At 44.9% G+C, this 18,947-nt stretch overlaps 1 protein-coding gene and 1 pseudogene across 2 annotated transcripts in view; one reads left to right on the top strand and one right to left on the bottom strand.

Moving 5' to 3' along the window:
- LOC126177072 (steroid hormone receptor ERR1) overlaps positions 1–18,947 on the top strand; it is a 474,719-nt gene that overhangs the window by 56,534 nt on the left and 399,238 nt on the right. The gene's annotated exons all lie outside the window — the stretch shown is intronic.
- On the bottom strand, positions 7,686–8,371 carry LOC126183351 (cleavage and polyadenylation specificity factor subunit 5-like; annotated as a pseudogene).

Here is an 18,947-nt window from a genome sequence, read left to right as displayed (position 1 = left end):
TCCTGAAATGAAGGTGACTAACTATGGAATGATGAATTGTCCAAACGGACGCCATTCTGGTTGTTGGAAGGTCATGTTTGTCGACACGGGCGTGTAACACAACATGTGAGGAAGTGGTTTTGAAACGGCTTATTCCACCAGAAAATAAGGGACGCGACCGACATACTGGAAGAAGAACGCCGGGCTCCCTACGACCCAGGCGCAACGTCGTTTAGGTTAGACTCGTAGAGAGGCCGCACACGACATGGACTACGTTACGCATCCGCCTTATGTCACACAAATAGTTCTAAAGTGGCCATCCATCCGCCTGAAGTGAATATAAGCAGACATACAGGTTCACTTAGCAGTTAGTTATTACGTACCTTCATGCGGGTCTCAGCTGTGCTCAGTGTACAGTCGCCGACAAGAGGGGCCAAACTAGACGTTATAAAAGTGATGCTAGTCATCGTTCATTGGATTTAGGACTGAACCAAGGTTTAAAGTGAACATTGGCATACATTGCGACATGCAATCCCCATACTCCGGTTAAATATTGTAGAAACATCTATTAATAAATCATTGTAAATTGTTGCTAATCCTTGTTCCCATCTATTTTTACCATAGCTGTTGCTCAAACGCATTTGGCCTTGTGAGAAAGCTATATAGTAAAACTTTTTCCAACTCATAGCGGGGTGGTACCCCCCAACCAGTAACATACGATGAAGAAGCCAGGAGCTGTGGTTGCAGAGTTGTAATCATCATTTATTTACCAATGATGCGTTTCGCCTTACTGAGGCGTCTTCAGATTGACAACTGTTAAATGGTGTTAGGCAGGCACATGGGATACCGAACATACAAAACGTTCCAGCAAATAACTGCTCTCATGAAATATTCGGAAACATTGCGCGGTGTCCTTTTTGACGCATTCAACGTAGTCCAATGAATACAAAACAGGATCAGGCCTACACAGATATGCACCATGTAAACAGGTTGAGGTAGAGTTACTAGGACTATTCGCGTATCCCGAATATGAGGAACTGCACCTTCATCATGGTGAGAGATCGGTATAGGCCTGATCCTGTTTTGTACTCTTTGGACTACGTTACCTGTCTCAACAATGACACCGCGCAAGTTTCCAAATATTTGAAAGGACCAGTTATTTGCTGGGACGTTTTATATGCTCGGTATCCCATGTGCGCAACACCATCTACACTGAAGAGCGAAAGAAACTGGTACACCTGCCTAATTTAGTGCAGGGCTCCCGCGAGTGCGCAGAAGTGTCGCAAAAGGACGTGGCATTGACTCGACTAACATATGAGGAGGTGGTTTTGAAACTGCTTATTCCAACAGAAGATAAGGAACGCAAACGACATACTCGAAGAAGAACGCCGGGCTCCCTACGACTCAGGCGCAACGTAGTTTAGGTTAGACTCGTAGGGAACTGACGCCATGAATCCTGCAGGACTATCCATAAATCCGTAAGAGTACGAGGGGGTAGAGATCTCTTCTGAACAGCACGTTGAAAGGCATCCTAGTTATGCCCAATAATTTTCAGGTCTGGGGAGTATGGTAGCCAGCGGAAGTGTTTAAACTCAGAAGGCTGTTCCTGAACCAACTCTGAAGCAATACTGGACGTGTGCGGTGTCGCATTGTCCTGCTGGAATTGCCAAGTCCTTCGGAATGCACAATGGACATGAATGGATGCAGATGATCAGACAGGTTGCTTACGCACGTGTCACATGTCAGAATCGTATCTAGACATGTCAGTGGTCCCATATCACTCCAACTGCACACGCCCTTCACCGTTACAGAGCCTCCAACAGCATGAACAGTGCCTTGCTGACATGCAGAGTCCATGAATTCATGAGGCTGTCTCCATACCCATGCACGTCCATCCGCTCGATACAATTTGAAACGAGACTCGTCCGACCAAGCAACATGTTTCCTGTCATCAATAGTACAATGTCGGTGTTGATGGGCCCAGGCTAGGCTTAAAGCTTTGCGTCGTACAGTCATCAAGGATACGCGAGTGGGCCTTCGGCTCTGTAAGCCCATATCGATGATATTTCGTTGAATGGTTCGCACGCTGACACTCATTGATGGCCCAGCATTGAAATCTGTAGCAGTTTGCGAAAAGGTTGCACTTCTGTCACGCTGAACGATTCTCTGTAATCGACGTTGGTCCCGGTCTTGCGGGATCTTTTTCCGGCCGCAGCGATGTCGGAGATTTGATATTTTACTTGATTCCTGGTTTTCACGGCCCCCTCGTGAAATGTTCGTACGGAAAAATCTCCACTTCATCGCTACCTCTGAGACGCTGTGTCCCATCGCTCGTGCGCCGACTATAACACCACGTTGAAACTCACTTAAATCTTGATAATCTGCCATTGTAGCAGCATTAACCGATCTAACAACTGCGACAGACACTTGTCTTACATAGGCGTTGCCGACAGCAGCGCCGTATTCTATTTACATATCACTGTATTATAATACGTATGCCTATATCAATTTCTTTGGCGCTTCAGTATAATGTCAGCCAATCCGAAGAGTGGAGCTGCTTGCATTTTTCTGAAGGCTGTTACAGTGACCAGCTACCTATACCGAAGCGGATACTATGGCCAGTTACGTCGCAACAGGGTCTCTAGTTTTTTTCCGGGACCATTTTCTAGGCATCTTTACGCGCTAGTATCTAAAACAATACCAAGCGGCTGCAGCAGGCCATTTTCAATCGGACTTTCGTGTTGGACCAAATAGAACAGAGACGGTTTTAAATAATACAACTTAATTAACTGAAAAATCGTTGAGATATAAAGGTGGATGATAGCTTTGTGTATAAAAAGGTTTAGAAATTAGTTTTATCTGTTTTGTTATGCGTGTTTTTTGGAGTAACTAACTCTCATTGGTGCGAACACCTTGGCCTCTTTTCCCCGACGAGTAGTATGGCCACTTTTCGCGTTGGGACGCCATATCGGCATTAGTGATCCACAGAAAAAAACTATCAAACTGAAGTAAATAACTAGTAACTACATTTGTAGGCCAACAGACGTTGTTTAAACATTGATACTTTAAAAAAATATCATTCTCCATACAAGTGAGGTAAGAAGGATAATATAAATGGCTTACCTTAAATAAGACTTCTCGAAAACAGTAAAGTTGTTACTAAAAAATAACGGAACAAACTTCTGCAGTCAATCTCACTGACAACAATATTACTACACCTTCCCCTACCGTTCTTTTTATTGATTGGTAACCTACATACATTAGTATGTTATATTAATTAATAACAGTGATGGCAATACGAGACACGATCACTGATATTTAATAAATGTTCTGAATGTAACTTTTCTTTTACTCATTGTCTTGTAGAACAGCAGTCTTAATTCGATTTCATACAGGGTGCGGCAGAACCGACTAAGCAGTTTATATCGAATACAGCTGGGGCTATGGTGGGAGTGGGCAGTTGCACGTGGTTTGCCTTTGTTCAGTCGTTGACCCCATTTCAGTAGCCAACACGTTCCGGACCCGTGCACATCGTGTTTTTGTCGTTCGCGCTGATTATGAAAATAACAGATCTGTGATCGCTACACAACGAGCTTTTCGGCGACAGTTCAACATTCCACGCAACAATGCCGTTCCTAATGCAAACACAATTCGGTCCTGGGTTGGCAGTTGGATGAATCTGGTAGCGCACTGGAAATGAAATGATCGTATGGCATTGTTGGCCGGGAGGCCCAGTGCAGGAGATTAGATACCCATGGCAGACGCAGATTTATCAGAACGCTGGAAAATGTGTAGCGGGTGAGAACAGCAGTTCAACAATCGCCGCAAAGTTCTGCTCGAAGACATGCTGCTACATTGGGGATTTCGGACTGCATTTTGAGGATTCTGCAGTGCGATTTGAAGTTCCGTCCTTTCAAAATAATCATTGCTCAAGAATTACGCCCAGCAGACTACACCAACCGCCAAAATTTGTGTGAGCAAATGCTTGCTCAGATCCCTCCGAATGCAGCTTTCTTCATTAGTGAAGAGCCACATTTTCATCTTAGTGGGTGCGTGAATAAGCAAAACTATCGCTACCGGGCTGAAAATAACCCGCGAATTATTCATGAAAGACCGCAACATTCTCCTAAAGTGACAGTGTGGTGTGCCATATCACAATTTGGCGTGGTAGGCCCTTTCTTTTTTGACGAAGAAGGAGTGACCGTGACAGTGAATTCCACATGTTATGTTTCAATGTTGCAAAATTTTAACCCAGAATGGACGAGATTGTTGAAGAACATGGATTGGGGAATTATGGTTCCAACATGATGGAGCCACTGTTCACACAGCTCGAATTTCACTAGATGTTTTGAGAGAAATGTTTCCGGGACGCCTCGTCTCTTTGAGGGGCGATGTCGGGTGGTCTGCGCGGTCACCAGATTTAAGCATCTGTGACGACTTTCTTTGGGGACATCTGAAGGAAAAGGGTTTCAAAAGCCGCCCTCACACCCTACCAGAGTTAGAAGAGCGGATTATTGACGAAGTGAATGCCATACCCCGCGATATGTGTGCCAGAGCTGCTCGAAACTTGAAGATCGGCTACAACAATGTATTGATGCTAACGGCCGCCATCTTGAGAACATTATTTTCAAAACTAAATGAATGTAAAATGGTATATTGTACTAATTTAGAAAATAAAAACTTTTTTCTCTATACCTCCAGATTTACTTTTTATTGCTCCTTAAAACTGCTTAGTTGGTTCTGCCGCGCCTTTGCTACTTGCTACAAACATGTACATTTGAAGATGACGTCTGTATAACGTGCATTCGCGAATCAGTGTTACTTCTGTTTGACATTTATACCATAGCAGCTGATCGGTGCTAGTTGCGTACGCTCTTGAAGTGTTAGCATTGGAAGACAAACAATAAAATATTCCGCCTCTCACTTCTATTATACACCGCTGTGGCCGCGCTACATACCATTCTGCCCCTGACGTAAGCGGCAAACTTTACTTAGCTCATACTTAGCTCACGGCCGAAATCACCAACGTCAACTAAATTACTGTTTCTGTAAATATTTTTGTTTCTTACTGAGCAAGAAAAATACACTCTTAAGAAGCCCCTGACGTTAGTTGACGTTTTGGGATTCTGCTGGAGTTGCTAGAAGCACATTATTGTACAATATACCAGTGGACTGCGGGCCGCACAAGGACTTGATTCGGGCCGCATTTTGACGACCGCTGCAAAATGGTTCAAATGGCTCTGAGCACTATGGGACTTAACATCTGGGGTCATCAGTCCCCTAGAACGCAGAAGTACTTAAACCTAACTAACCTAAGGACATCACACACATCCATGCCCGAGGCAGGATTCGAACCTGTGACAGTAGCAGTCGCGCGGTTCCGGACTGAAGCGCCTAGAACCGCTCGGCCACCGCGGCCGGCTAACGACCGCTGCACTACGTCATTAATATAAAGGGTGTTTGTTTTCACTTGAGACAACTAAACATCTCGAAAACAACGCATCGTACGAAAAAAAAAATGTTCTAGGTGAAAAAGTAATATTAGAAACGGGGACATCTGTCTGTGTTACAACTGGCGACCTCTGCACCACTCTCCCACATTGAGTCAGCTTTGTATTTTCAAATGGGAACTCCCATTTTTATTGCGTATTCGGATTCTACGAAAAAAAATTCCGGACGGTTTTTTCAAATCATTGCTTTCCATTCATGATAGGCGGTGCTGTAATCGACAGATATCAGGTGTCCCTTTTTTTTGCAATTAAGAACAGACGCATTTCATTCTACATTTGATCTACAATATAAATGTAAACCTTTGTGTTCTAGCAGTTGATTTTGATGCTCAGGCGTTACTTGAGTATTGCAAGTGTGATTGTACAGTACAAATAATACGGCTGGGCATTGTCATTTCTGGCAGGTAAGCTACTTGTATGACAACGTATTTTTCTGCTGGCTGCGGGGTTGATAGTGTTGAGTCCCCATACCATCGGAATGCTTGCTTTCGTTGTATGCTTCCATCCGATTTTCGTACTAGCGTAGCCAGTACGCGGCTACCGGCAGAATACAGACCATGACCACTGTAGTAAGATAAAATGTCTATGAAGTGATAATGACAGGCGCACCCGCCATGGATTCAAACACATCGTATAAAAGCACGCTTGCCCCATCGCTCAGAAAACAATTATATCAACTGACATCATTGTTCCTGGATCACGCTAAACGTAGTTTCTAACCAGACATTGAAACGGCTAACTATATTGTACTCTACAATCATATTTGGAACATGAAAGTTAATTTCGAACATAAATATCAACCGTTACGACACAAAGGTTTACATTTACATCGTAAATGAAATGTAGAATCAAATGCACCGGTTCTTAACGGCAAAAACAAGCACACTTGGTATTTGTCGATCACAGCGCCGTCTACCACGAATTGAAAACAATGGTTTTAGTAAACCATACTATTTTTTGGCGTATAATCTGAATACACACTAAAAGAGAGAGGGGGGGGCTCCCGTTTGAAAACACAAAGTTGTCCCCACCCAAGCAAGAGGGGTGATGCGGAGGTGGCAAGCTGTAGCACAGTCGTCGCCTTTTCTAACATTAACTTTTCACCGAAAACATCATTTTCGTACAATGCGTCGTTTTCATTTTGTTGTCTCAAGTTAAAACAAACATCCTGTAAGCCTGTACTGTAAAGAACTAACGGCGCTAGAAGACTCCTTTGCTGTACTCCTGAAATTTCCTTTACATCTGTCTGTTTTGTTGCTTTAAGAACGAAGTGTTGGGTTCTAGCTGCAAGTCAGTCCAGAATCCAGTGGTAGAGGTGATCCAGGACTCGGTAAACTTGTATATTCATTTTGGCAGCTGGCCGGCATATCACCATCGCATTTATGGCTTGCGTCGAATAGAGAAAGGCGGACTGTGGGGTGACCTCCAAGCTTCTCAGACGCAAATCGAACTGAATTGTGGATGCTTGTACTATCATCGTAAAAGCTCATACATCTTTTACTGTATCAGAAAATCTACGGTGCGCCCATGTCATTTGTGTATAGAAGCTTCTGGTCGTCACTTTGAACTGTTGCGGTAAAACTCCCGCACGGATGTGTACCTGGCAGACAACCAAGTACACGCTTACTGTACTCTGTCTGTTGACCAGTAAACTGTTCGTCTGAGATTGTTACGTCATGGATACCTTATGTGTACATTTGCGTGTACAGGCATCTTTAAAGCACTAAAAGAGTCAAGCAACTTTGTTAATAGAACTGTTAATTAAAACTAATTGAAACGACAATTAGCAAAGGCGGTTTACGAGTTATTGTTTGCATATGGAATCGCACCACAGGTCTTGTACCTGTAGTTCAAGACCACCCTGTACAGAATGAGACAGGGAGTGTCAACAGTGTACAGACGGTAGTGTCCCAAACTGAGCATTTTGATAGGAGGAACGCGTTGTCGGGAATGAGTTCTCCAGACAACAGGACGTCTTTGCATGCACGGAAGCAAATTCATTTTCTGCTGTCATCACTTTCACAATTTTCTGCTTGAAAAGCTATACAATACAGACCATTTTATCTTTATACGCTTGTGCGGCTTCATAGACCGTACTGAGACACCATTTTTAACGAATTATAAAAATCTTTAACAGCATTTATTCCAGTGCGCTGGTAATTCGCGTATACGTAAAACTGAAACTGCACAAAGTTTCTAGAAAAGATACCCATGTGCATTGCCATATAATTCAAACACAAGTGCAGCTACTAACTTGTAATACTTGGATACGACAATAAAGGCCTTCTCAGGCAACTGGACAAGGAAATACCGTTTGTGTTCTTTTTGTCGCGCGGAGTGGCCGCGCGGTTTGAGTCGCCATGTCACGAATTGCGCGTCCCCTCCCACCGGAAGGCATGGGTGTGTGTGTTGTTCTTAGCATAAGTTAGTTTAAGTAGTTTGTAAGTCTGGGGACCGATGACCTCAGCAGTTTGATCCCTTAGGGATACACACACATTTGAACTTTTTTGTGCTTTTAGCTTATTGATGGGAGGAAGTATGGTTTATAGTTTGTCCTCCACTAGTTGCCAGTTTTATTGTCTATAACCCATTTCTGCTTCGCATAATCTTCTCTGCCCAATGTCTCCGTTAGAAACCTGTTCAGATCTTCTACTTCATCTTAAGCAAAGTTTAATTCTTCGCCTGGCCATTTGAAAAATGTCGTCCCAAGCAGTAATAATAAAATACGAGGCAGGCCATGCTCATGCACTTATAGAACACCCTCAACATTTATTCGCATTCCGGCGTTTTCAAATTCTTCTTTAAATCCTTGAAGACACAGACGGAATCTTCTCAAATAAAGGCTCCATAGTTCCAAAAGTGTAATTTGCGAGGGAATACATTTTAATGTCACGATAAAGGGTTATTTTCTGGTGCAACTTAATTAGCGAGCCTTCGTTCATTAATAACCAACAATAAATACTTTTAGCAACTACCGATACACTAAGACTCGACTTTATAGTCCTCTTAACTATCGGAGAGAGTGGGCAATAGTATGTAATCGTACAGTCAGAAATTCATGATTAACAATCAAGTGAACGAGCGATCAGGTTTTCTTACTACGTCTTATGCCTGATTTATAATCTAGCTAGTAAACACGCAAGCGTAGAGCATCTTCGAGCTTATTGGCCAGCATGCAGTCCAAATATGTTCACTTGACAGCACAAAAAATGGTCGTGGCAGAAATCTGAATTACCCGCCATGTTACGGAGTGTACAGATCTGCTCAGAAAAGTAGAGAACAGTTTTAATTGTGAGTTTAGTAGAAGGAGAAACACGTTCTTGAGACTTAGCATCAGGATGAACTCTTTGAAAAAAAAAAAAATCGTCACTTCATTCGTAGCACTACGGACCTCGTAAAGGCATCTCATATCTTAATGTGGGTGGAGACGGCAAGAAGTATTTAAATGTCAGCAGCTGAAGCTCAGTGGCAAAGTCGGGAGACTAGTAGGCAACTGAGTAAAAATTTCTCGGTGTACATGCCGCGTCAAATCAGGATAAATCTCCGAGCTTTCGACCACTACCTCCATGGTCGTCGTCAGGGCTAAAACTGACTGTCGTGAACTAGCGAGGTTCCCACTTTTATATGCAATTGACGGCTTCTTATTGGCTGGAATACGTCAGCGATATGGCGCGTAGCGAAGTGGTGCCCTCTACTTCCATAGATGTAGTTGCTATCCCGCGTTGCTTGCAGCGCCATCCCTTAAATCAGGAGGTAAAGTGCGAGAAGTTTTTCTCTGCAATTTTTCTTTATCCAGTGCACTCTTCCAAGTGTTGCTGAGTGCATAGCCGTTGTCTCTATTAAAGTTATTATCGCTAAGTCTAATTTCGACTGCTTCCCGGATCACAGAGTCCCAGTAATTCGATGTGTGGGCTATTACTCTGGTTTCTTCAAATAAAATCTTATGCTTGTTAAGCAGACTATGTTCAGCCACCGCAGATTTTTCCAAATACCTGTATTTCAGGTGGCGTTGGTGCTCGATGCAGCGGTCGGCAACGGTTCTTACAGACTGGCCCACGTAATTCTTGCCGCATTCGCAAGGAATAGTATAAATTCCCGGCACTCTTAAGCGGGATAGCAACTACATCTATGGAAGTAGAGGGCACCACTTCGCTACGCGCCATATCGCTGACGTATTCCAGCCAATAAGAAGCCGTCAATTGCATATAAAAGTGGGAACCTCGCTAGTTCACGACAGTCAGTTTTAGCCCTGACGACGACCATGGAGGTAGTGGTCGAAAGCTCGGAGATTTATCCTGATTTGACGCGGCATGTACACCGAGAAATTTTTACTCAGGAAATACGTCGCGAAAGACTTCGTAGCCACACTAGTAGGCAACTGCCTGGCAACTAGGTTTGGCTCTCAGTGCAATTTTTTGCGTTACTCCGTTAATTTGTGTAATCTGTAGAAATCAGGAAATTAATGGCAATAACTGTTCACGGTTCTTATTAAGATATTTTCGATCCTCAGAACGGCACAGCCTGTGGCTTCTTTACCACATAATATACAGTCCAAAGGCCTTCAATTTCAATTACTTGTCTGCAGTTAGTGAGGAAGGGAGTCTATAACGTGGGTAATAAATAAATCCCTCATTTTCTAGCACCTTTTCCTAGGCAGCTGGGATGGCATTCCAAAGTTCATCATGCGATATTGGTGCGGAGTCAGACCATTTTCCTTGCATGGACGGTTTCGTCTCTGTCCGTATATTTCCAACACGGTTTAAGTCTGGTGCAGGAGGATGCCAGTCGAGAAGACGAGACTCATTATGTTTTGTAAACCACGCCTGCACCACCGCTGACATGTGCAGAGGAGATTGGCACTGATGGAAACAGATTACTCCCTCAGGATATAGCTGTCACACTGATGAGACCATGATATTATTCGTAATATCGGTACACTGGGCAGCATCAAGCCGATCATTTGTCCTGTGAAGCATTTCACGTCCACAGGAAAACATCCGATCGCAAACTGCCACGGACACACAGACACGGCGAAGTGAGTTGGATGTATTGAGGATCGAAGCGGGGACCTTGCGGCCTGCACACTCGTACTGGATCATCATCCACCGAGAAAATATCACGTTCCGACAGTCAAAATAGACATTGTCCCCTCGGCAAACGCTAATCTGTAAAGTCGATGATTATCACGGAGCCTTGATGGCCGCACGTTTAGTCCGGCCTCCGAAGCCCGGCACCGAACCTTATCCATCGACTTGATAGACGCAGTAGTATGTTTCAACTGCACCAAATTTAAATACATAATTTTGCCGTAACGTGCTGACAAGTTCATTATCCCGGATAGGTGTTGTTACACACCAAAGTCCAATTTCTACACGCTTACAGGATTCTCCAGCATCTCGATAACGTTTTATCCGTCGTCGCACATTGCGCTTGGGAACGCCATTCTACCATGGTCCAGCCTCTGACGCCGTCCAATTCCCTTCCTCCACAAGAGCAATGACGTGGTCACGAATAGCCTGTAGACGAAGAGGAAAGGCACATGGATAATATGACTCGACTGAAAGCAGTGTGGTGAAGACACTTCACCTTGCTCATATACTGTCATTGGCTATTGGATAACGGACGGTGCTCTTGCGGACCGAACTCGCCACGACAGACTGTCATTCTGTTACACGTAATATGGTTGAAACAGTGTGAATAATTCTCACGTGTTGTGTCAAATAGAGGTAGCAAATAATAATTCGACTCGAGGGTGGCCATTAGCCACCGAAAGTGACTCTCACTGATTTATAGCTTACATTCCATCGCATTTTCTGTCGGTAATTAGCTGCATATGATTGTAATGTGTTTCATATAATACACAGGAGGGCTTCATGTTTAAGAAGTTGGTGAACCAAAACAATGTGTCTCTTACTTACTGCGAAAAAAATTATATGTGTTCGAACATGAAACACATGCCATATAAAGTCTATACGTTGTTTATTCGGCTACTGTCAGCGTTTGCGAACTTACAGGTATTTAGCTAACATTTACTGTATCCATAGATAATACCAGCACATTCTGTTTGCAGCAGGAAAGATTTTTGTGTCTTCTTGAAAGAGACCTGGATTACTGACAAGATCAGTTTCGTGTTTCGTCTGCATGTTCCAAGGTAAATAGGAAAATAATATATGCTGCATTCATGCACGTCAGTGTGCTGTACCGGACTTAACTCTGGCTCAGATTTCCGCCGGCTAATTTTTGTACTGTCAAATGTACGCAGTATCGAGGCCTCGTCATTTGTTCATTTGTCACGTTATTTCGGGCTACCCACTGTGAGCCCATTTGCGGTTATCACTCAGCGTACTTGATCTAGTCATCTAATTGCTGCAAATACGGGTGTTATTCCAAAGGCTATCGTTCAGACTAAGTATATGACTATGCTTTCCCAAACTACATCTTGTGTACAATGTAGCCATATGTACTGTTTCTCCAAATGACTGTATCATTGCTGTGATATCGTATCATTTACTCATACTTGTGGTACTATGTTCGCCACAAGAATTCAGGCTATTCCAACCACTTGTTCTGGATGGAACTCAAGAAAAATACAAGGAGCGAAAGGTTATTTACAACTTTACAACGATCAGACGGCATATATGAGTCTAAGGACATGAAAGGCAACAGGTGGTTGACAAGGGAGTAAGTGGGTTGTAACATCTCCGCGATGTTATTTAATCTGTACAGTGAGCAAGCTGTAAAGGAAACCAAGGAGAAATTTAGAAAGGAAATTAAAGTTCAGGGAGAGGAAATAAAAACTCCGAGCTTTGCCGATGCATTGGATTTCTGTCAAAGACAGAAAAGCAGAAAATGACTTGGAAGAGCAGTTTAACGGAATGGACAGTGTCTTGAAAAGAGATTTGAAGACATACATTAACAAAAAGAAAACAAAGGCAATGGAATGTAGTCGAGTTCAATGAGTCGATGCTCAGGGAATTAGGTAAAGTAATGTGTAATCGTATAGCATTATTGGCTGGTAAATCCCAAAGGGTGGTTTCAGGCGCCTAGTCGGAAATGGTTTTCTTCCGCCGCGCACAATAGACCCTTTTTCTGTAGATATGTGAGAGTTGTGTCAGATGTATATTTGCTGTGTATGTAGGTGAGTGAGTGTAACCGATGTGTGTATAGAGTGGTGTGATATTTCCGTTGTATGACGATGATAAAGGGTGAGATCCGCTAACGGCACATAGGCTACTCCTCTCGAATAGCGCATTACATCCTCATCCCACGGACGAATCACCAGTAACTGTGTCACATGCCATTACTTCATAAGATTGCTGAAACGTTTGGAATTTAACCTAGGACACCGGCGAAGTCTGGTGATCAGGAACTTCACGCTACCACCTCTCCTCCACTTGCAGGCGAAATAACCGGACAGGCGTGCGTTAGCGACCTTTTTTCCCCCATTTGATCTCATCTGTTCGGAGCGGACGTTCCATGTCACCCGTTCAAGTTCATCATTAATCCGTTCACTCAGTTTTTTTAAAATTATTATAGACGGCAGTTAACCCTCTGACCGAACACGCTGAGCTACCGTGCAGGCTTACTGAAAGCAGGTTGGTTCTATTCCGGATTCCAGTACACCATATTCTTCCCAACTCTTTTGGCTACAAAACTTTATTTTTTAACATAATCTCCTTTCAGTGCAACGGCTTTATGCCACCGTACTGAGACAGCCTGCGTGCCCGCATGTTACCATTCTACTGGTCAACCTTGGAGCCAACGCCTTGCTGCATCAATAACTTCCTCATCTTCCACACAATGCTTCCTGTGGAGTGCATCCTTCATTGGGCCAAACAGACGGAAGTCGGAAGATGTGTGTGATCCGAGCTGTAGGGAAGATCAGGAGTCCAGCGGGTACACACCTGTGTGTACCCCAACTGGTGAACGAATGCGTCAGCACTACCACCAGAGAAGTCCAGTTGTGCAGCGAGATGTTCGATTGCGATCCGTAGGGCTTTGGAGTGAATAGAGTGGAGAAGAGGGATCCAGGTCAGGTGACGGTCAATGGTGAGTCCAAGGTAGGTGACGGTGGGCGAGATGTGGACAGGACAAGCACAGATGGTAAGGTAAAAATCAAGGAGCCAGAAGGAGGAAGTGGTACGACCTACGATGATTGCCTGGGTCTTGGAAGGATTGATTTTGAGGAGCCACTGGTTACACCATGTGGCAAAAAGGTCAAGGTGATTCTGTAGAAGCCGTTGGGACCGTTGAAGGGCAGGAGCGAGGGCAAGGAAGGCGGTGTCATCGGCATACTGCAGGAGGCGAACCGGTGGGGGGGGGGGGGGGGGGAGGTGGTTGGGGCATATCTGCTGTGTATAGGAGGTAGAGGAGAGGGGAGAGGACAGAGCCCTGAGGCACACCTGCGGAGGGGTAAAAGGTGTGGTTATTGGCGTTATGGATGGTACTGTAGGAGGGGTGGCAGGAGAGGAAGGAGGCAATCAGACGGACATAGTTGATAGGAAGGGTGTAGATCTGGAGTTTAAACAGGAGCCAGGATGCCATGTACAGTCATAGGCCTTTTCAAGGTCTAGGGACACAAAAATCGCGGAGCAATGGGAGTTAAGCTGGAGGGAGAGGAGATGAGTGAGATGGAGGAGTTGGTCACTGGCAGAGAAAGAAGGTCGAAAGACACATTGGGTGTTGGGGAAGAGGTGGTGTCAGTGGAGGTGGTGATGGATGTGCTGGGTAAGAATGGATTCCAAGAGCTTGCTGAATACTGAGGTGAGACATGCAGGGCGATAGGAAGAGACATCACATGGAGGCTTGTTGGGTTTGGAGAACATCAGGATACGGGAGGTTTTCCACAGGTCTGGGTAGAAGCCAGTAGCAAGGATTATGTTGTAGAAGGCGGCAAGGACTGCAGGGAAGGAGGAAGGGCAGTGTTTTGATGGCAGTAGGTAACACAGTCGTGGCCGGGAGCGGTGTTGCGTTTAGTGTGGAGTGTGAGGCTGATGTCCTATGTAGTGATGGGAGTGTTAAGTCCTGATGGTGGTGTGTGGACCAAGTACTGGAAGCTAGGAGCAAGGGGAGGAGTGGAGGTATCCGTACATTCTATGATGTCGGGGAAGAGGGTGTAATCAAATTGGGGAACATCTGGAATGGAAAAGGCATCGGATAGGTGGGAGGCAAAGTGGTTGGCCTTACTGAGGGTGTCAGGAAAGTGGTGGTCATCAAGGAGGAGAGGGCACTGCGGGGTAGGGCGGTTCCCAGTAAGGCGGTGAAAAGCAGACCAATACTTGGAAGAGTTCACCTGGATCATGGCGTTGAATTGTGTGCATGTGTGTCGCCAGGCACGGCGTTTCTTTGCAGTAAGCATGTTGCGGGTGTGTCGTTGTAATTGCCACTGGTGGGTGAGTGTGTCCCGGTCACGAGTGCAGAGGAAGGACCGGTAGAGGTGACAGGATTCATGAAGGAGAAGGATGGCCTGTGGGGGCAGGGCCGGGCAGTGAGGGTGGATGGATTTGGTAGGGATATGGGTGGTGACAGCGTCAGACAAGGTCCAGTGGAGGAGGGCAGCGGTTCCGGAGATGTCTTCGGAAGATTGGAGGGCAGGGTCGTGGCGTTCGACGCGGGTGTGTGTGGAGTCCCGGTAGCCATCCCAGTTGGCGCCGGAGTAGTCGTGGGCAAGTTTAGGAGGAATGTCATGGCGAGGAACGGGGCGGGATGGCGACCATCAGAGATAATGAGGAGGGTCGGTACGTTCCGACATTGCAGGAGTCACAGCTGAATGCGGCCGACGATACGTGGCAAACCAGACAGGTTTGCGCGAACTTGTTACGATGTTGACAGACGCCCGACGACTCGCCGTTCTTTCGTTCACTGCCATGTTTTGGCAGCCATGCTGCAAACGCCTGTGAATATGTGCGATGCTCTGATGTTCCGCTTAAAGAAACTCAACGACATTCTCTGCTTGGAACGCACCTCCGTTATAGACGCCATTTTGAACTATAGACGCCATTTTGAATACTACCTACAGCCGCGCCACCTATTAGAACTTCATGAAACTAGACAGGCTGTGGCGAGAATATTAGACGATGTCCCACAACAACTTCCACATTTTTCAACCGAAATAGAGCGAGAAAAAAGTGTTGCATTCAGAATGAAATTTTCACTCTGCAGCGGAGTGTGCGCTGATATGAAACTTCCTGGCAGATTAAAACTGTGTGCCCGACCGAGACTCGAACTCGGGACCTTTGCCTTTCGCGGGCAAGTGCTCTACCATCTGAGCTACCGAAGCACGACTCACGTCCGGTACTCACAGCTTTACTTCTGCCAGTATCTCGTCTCCTACCTTCCAAACTTTACAGAAGCTCTCCTGCGAAACTTGCAGAACTAGCACTCCTGAAAGAAAGGATACTGCGGAGACATGGCTTAGCCACAGCCTGGGGGATGTTTCCAGAATGAAATTTTCACTCTGCAGCGGAGTGTGCGCTGATATGAAACTTCCTGGCAGATTAAAACTGTGTGCCCGACCGAGACTCGAACTCGGGACCTTTGCCTTTCGCGGGCAAGTGCTCTACCATCTGAGCTACCGAAGCACGACTCACGTCCGGTACTCACAGCTTTACTTCTGCCAGTATCTCGTCTCCTACCTTCCAAACTTTACAGAAGCTCTCCTGCGAAACTTGCAGAACTAGCACTCCTGAAAGAAAGGATATTGCGGAGACATGGCTTAGCCACAGCCTGGGGGATGTTTCCAGAATGAAATTTTCACTCTGCAGCGGAGTGTGCGCTGATATGAAACTTCCTGGCAGATTAAAACTGTGTGCCCGACCGAGACTCGAACTCGGGACCTTTGCCTTTCGCGGGCAAGTGCTCTACCATCTGAGCTACCGAAGCACGACTCACGTCCGGTACTCACAGCTTTATTTCTGCCAGTATCTCGTCTCCTACCTTCCAAACTTTACAGAAGCTCTCCTGCGAAAATTGCAGAACTAGCACTCCTGAATGAAAGGATATTGCGGAGACATGGCTTAGCCACAGCCTGGGGGATGTTTCCAGAATGAAATTTTCACTCTGCAGCGGAGTGTGCGCTGATATGAAACTTCCTGGCAGATTAAAACTGTGTGCCCGACCGAGACCAGTTTTAAGCTGCCAGGAAGTTTCATATCAGCGCACACTCCGCTGCAGAGTGAAAATTTAGTGAAAAAATAGATGGCGTTGGTATAACGTAGCGAGAGGTCAGGGTTGTACAAGAGGCAGTTATAAGCGCGGAAACCATGCGACAATAATGTCTTACTTCATAAAATTGTTTACAGACTTCCAGGTCATGTCAGCAGCTAAAATTCTGCATACAGACTTCTTGCAATGTTAACTCACAGTGGTAAAAAAAGCAACGCAGGTTTCGACATGACAAGTCTGACCATTCCCTTGTCAGTCCACCGGCTCTCGCAATGTCCCGTGAACTGTGGGTTCATGGCAACAGCAGCTAACACACCAACGGCACCCGCTTCTCCTGTGACGGGCCTGTTACGGACCCGTTTGCGTGCTACGACCATACCTGTTGCATACAGTTGGCGGTAGATGTTTTGCAATGTGCGGTACGTTGGATGCTCTCTGTCTGGGTACCGTTCAGCATACACTCTGCAGGCTCCAGCTGCATTTCGTCGACACTCGCCATAGATGAGTATCATCTCCGCCTGTTCAGAGTTCGAATACACCATGGTCACAGTTCCTACAACACTACACTATCGCAGACGTCTGGTAACACGGTGTACTACAGTTGGTCTGCGTGCTGAGACGAATGCAGAATAACAATAGCAGCAAGCGCTACATGCGGACACTGCGACAGCTAGACCAAACCGCAACAGTACACTACAGCCACACTCGTAAACACGGTCGTCATCGTAAACATGTCCCTGCAGATGCTGCTCGCCGACCGTGGCCCGTGTTTGTTACAACACGCAACTGAACGTCGGAGGTTTCAAGCGTCAACTTTAGGTTACAATATCTCCGGATGTAATTAACATTTAACAATGCAACAAACGGCACTGATTACGTATTTGTTTATATGTTCAGATGTGCTAACAAAACTAACGTGGTTCCATTAAAAAAAACGTAGGTTTGTGTTAAAAAACATACTTCCGGGCATTTTTGTATGGTTTGTATTAAACAATTACACTACCCCTCTCCTCACGTTCGGTCTGTGGAATCGGTTCGTCAGTATTTGATGTGGTTTACGAAATATATCCAGCGGTAACGTTAGGTGACTCACCCTGTATAGAGCGCATAGAGGATGCCACCACTCGTCACGTATACAGAGGTCGTGGTTCTTTCTACATACAGAAACAATCTATCCCTTTATCCGGGTTAATGTGGACGCAGGACTGCACTGATAACCGAAAAACACTGATAATTCAAAAAACACCTTTTTTATCGGGTGCTGCTATTTACTATATTTACAAAATCTGGTACATCACATATGAAAGCTTACTGAATTACGTACGCTATTGTCGCCGCAAACCGGCTACTTATTTACAAAACTGCACTTAAAACTCACTGTTTTCCTTATCACTTACTTCCAGTTCACTTTCGGGAAACAATCGTCGTTTTCTTCTTTTTTTCGTTTTTCATTCATTATTTCCCTCACAGCTGTTCTCAGTTTCCGAATAGTCAAAATATCACCAGAATGAAACGAATTTTTTCCTGCGTACTGAAATAACAGACAACACATTTCAGTGCCTCGGTGCACGAGATAACGGCATCCACGATCCCTTCGTCTGTGCTCTTTTTGTCTGCTGGGGAATACACCAGATCATTTATACATAAACGAGCTCCCAGTTATCACTGTGCGGAATGGGATCCTCATCGTCTACCGGTGGCAAAACATGAGTCACAAGCATAATTATATATCCTAAGAGAAAATATCCATTCTAATAACGGACTACTTCAGGTTTCGTTTTTCATTTTTTTTAATCAGTAATTTTTGAGAATATTTCTCTTGGAGAAAATCAGCGGTTAGCTGAAATACCTTAAAAAGGGTTAAAACAGTGTTGATCGTAACAAAATATTTATAAGTGGTGGTAGCCAGTTTTGGTCAGAATCTTACCATCTTTAGATGATTTATGCCATGAAGGTCTGAAGGTGGTTACATTGTGACCGAAACTGATTACCGTTACAAATAAATATTTTATTACTTGAAGATTGTTTTTAATCCACTGTAAAGTTTTTAAAAATCGCGGAGCTATAAATGGATAATTCGCACCCAGATAATCGGGAGCTTGCAGTAACAACAAACAAAAACGGATTGGCAATTCGAATATCGTCATTGAAACCGTTACTCTGATCCTCGAGTGCAACTCTCACTTCGCTTTTGTGCACCTGCAATTTTACTTGGAACTCTAATTGTGTGTTCTTGTGTAAGAGGATTCTGGCTTTGTTCATCGGTACTGATTTGGATTAACATTACTCGCAGTC

The sequence above is a fragment of the Schistocerca cancellata genome, chromosome 1, assembly GCF_023864275.1.
Source record: "Schistocerca cancellata isolate TAMUIC-IGC-003103 chromosome 1, iqSchCanc2.1, whole genome shotgun sequence".
Classification (NCBI taxonomy): Eukaryota; Metazoa; Arthropoda; class Insecta; order Orthoptera; family Acrididae; genus Schistocerca; species Schistocerca cancellata.
The sequence above is the reverse complement of the archived record's forward strand: the minus strand, read 5'-3'. Positions and strand labels throughout refer to the sequence as shown.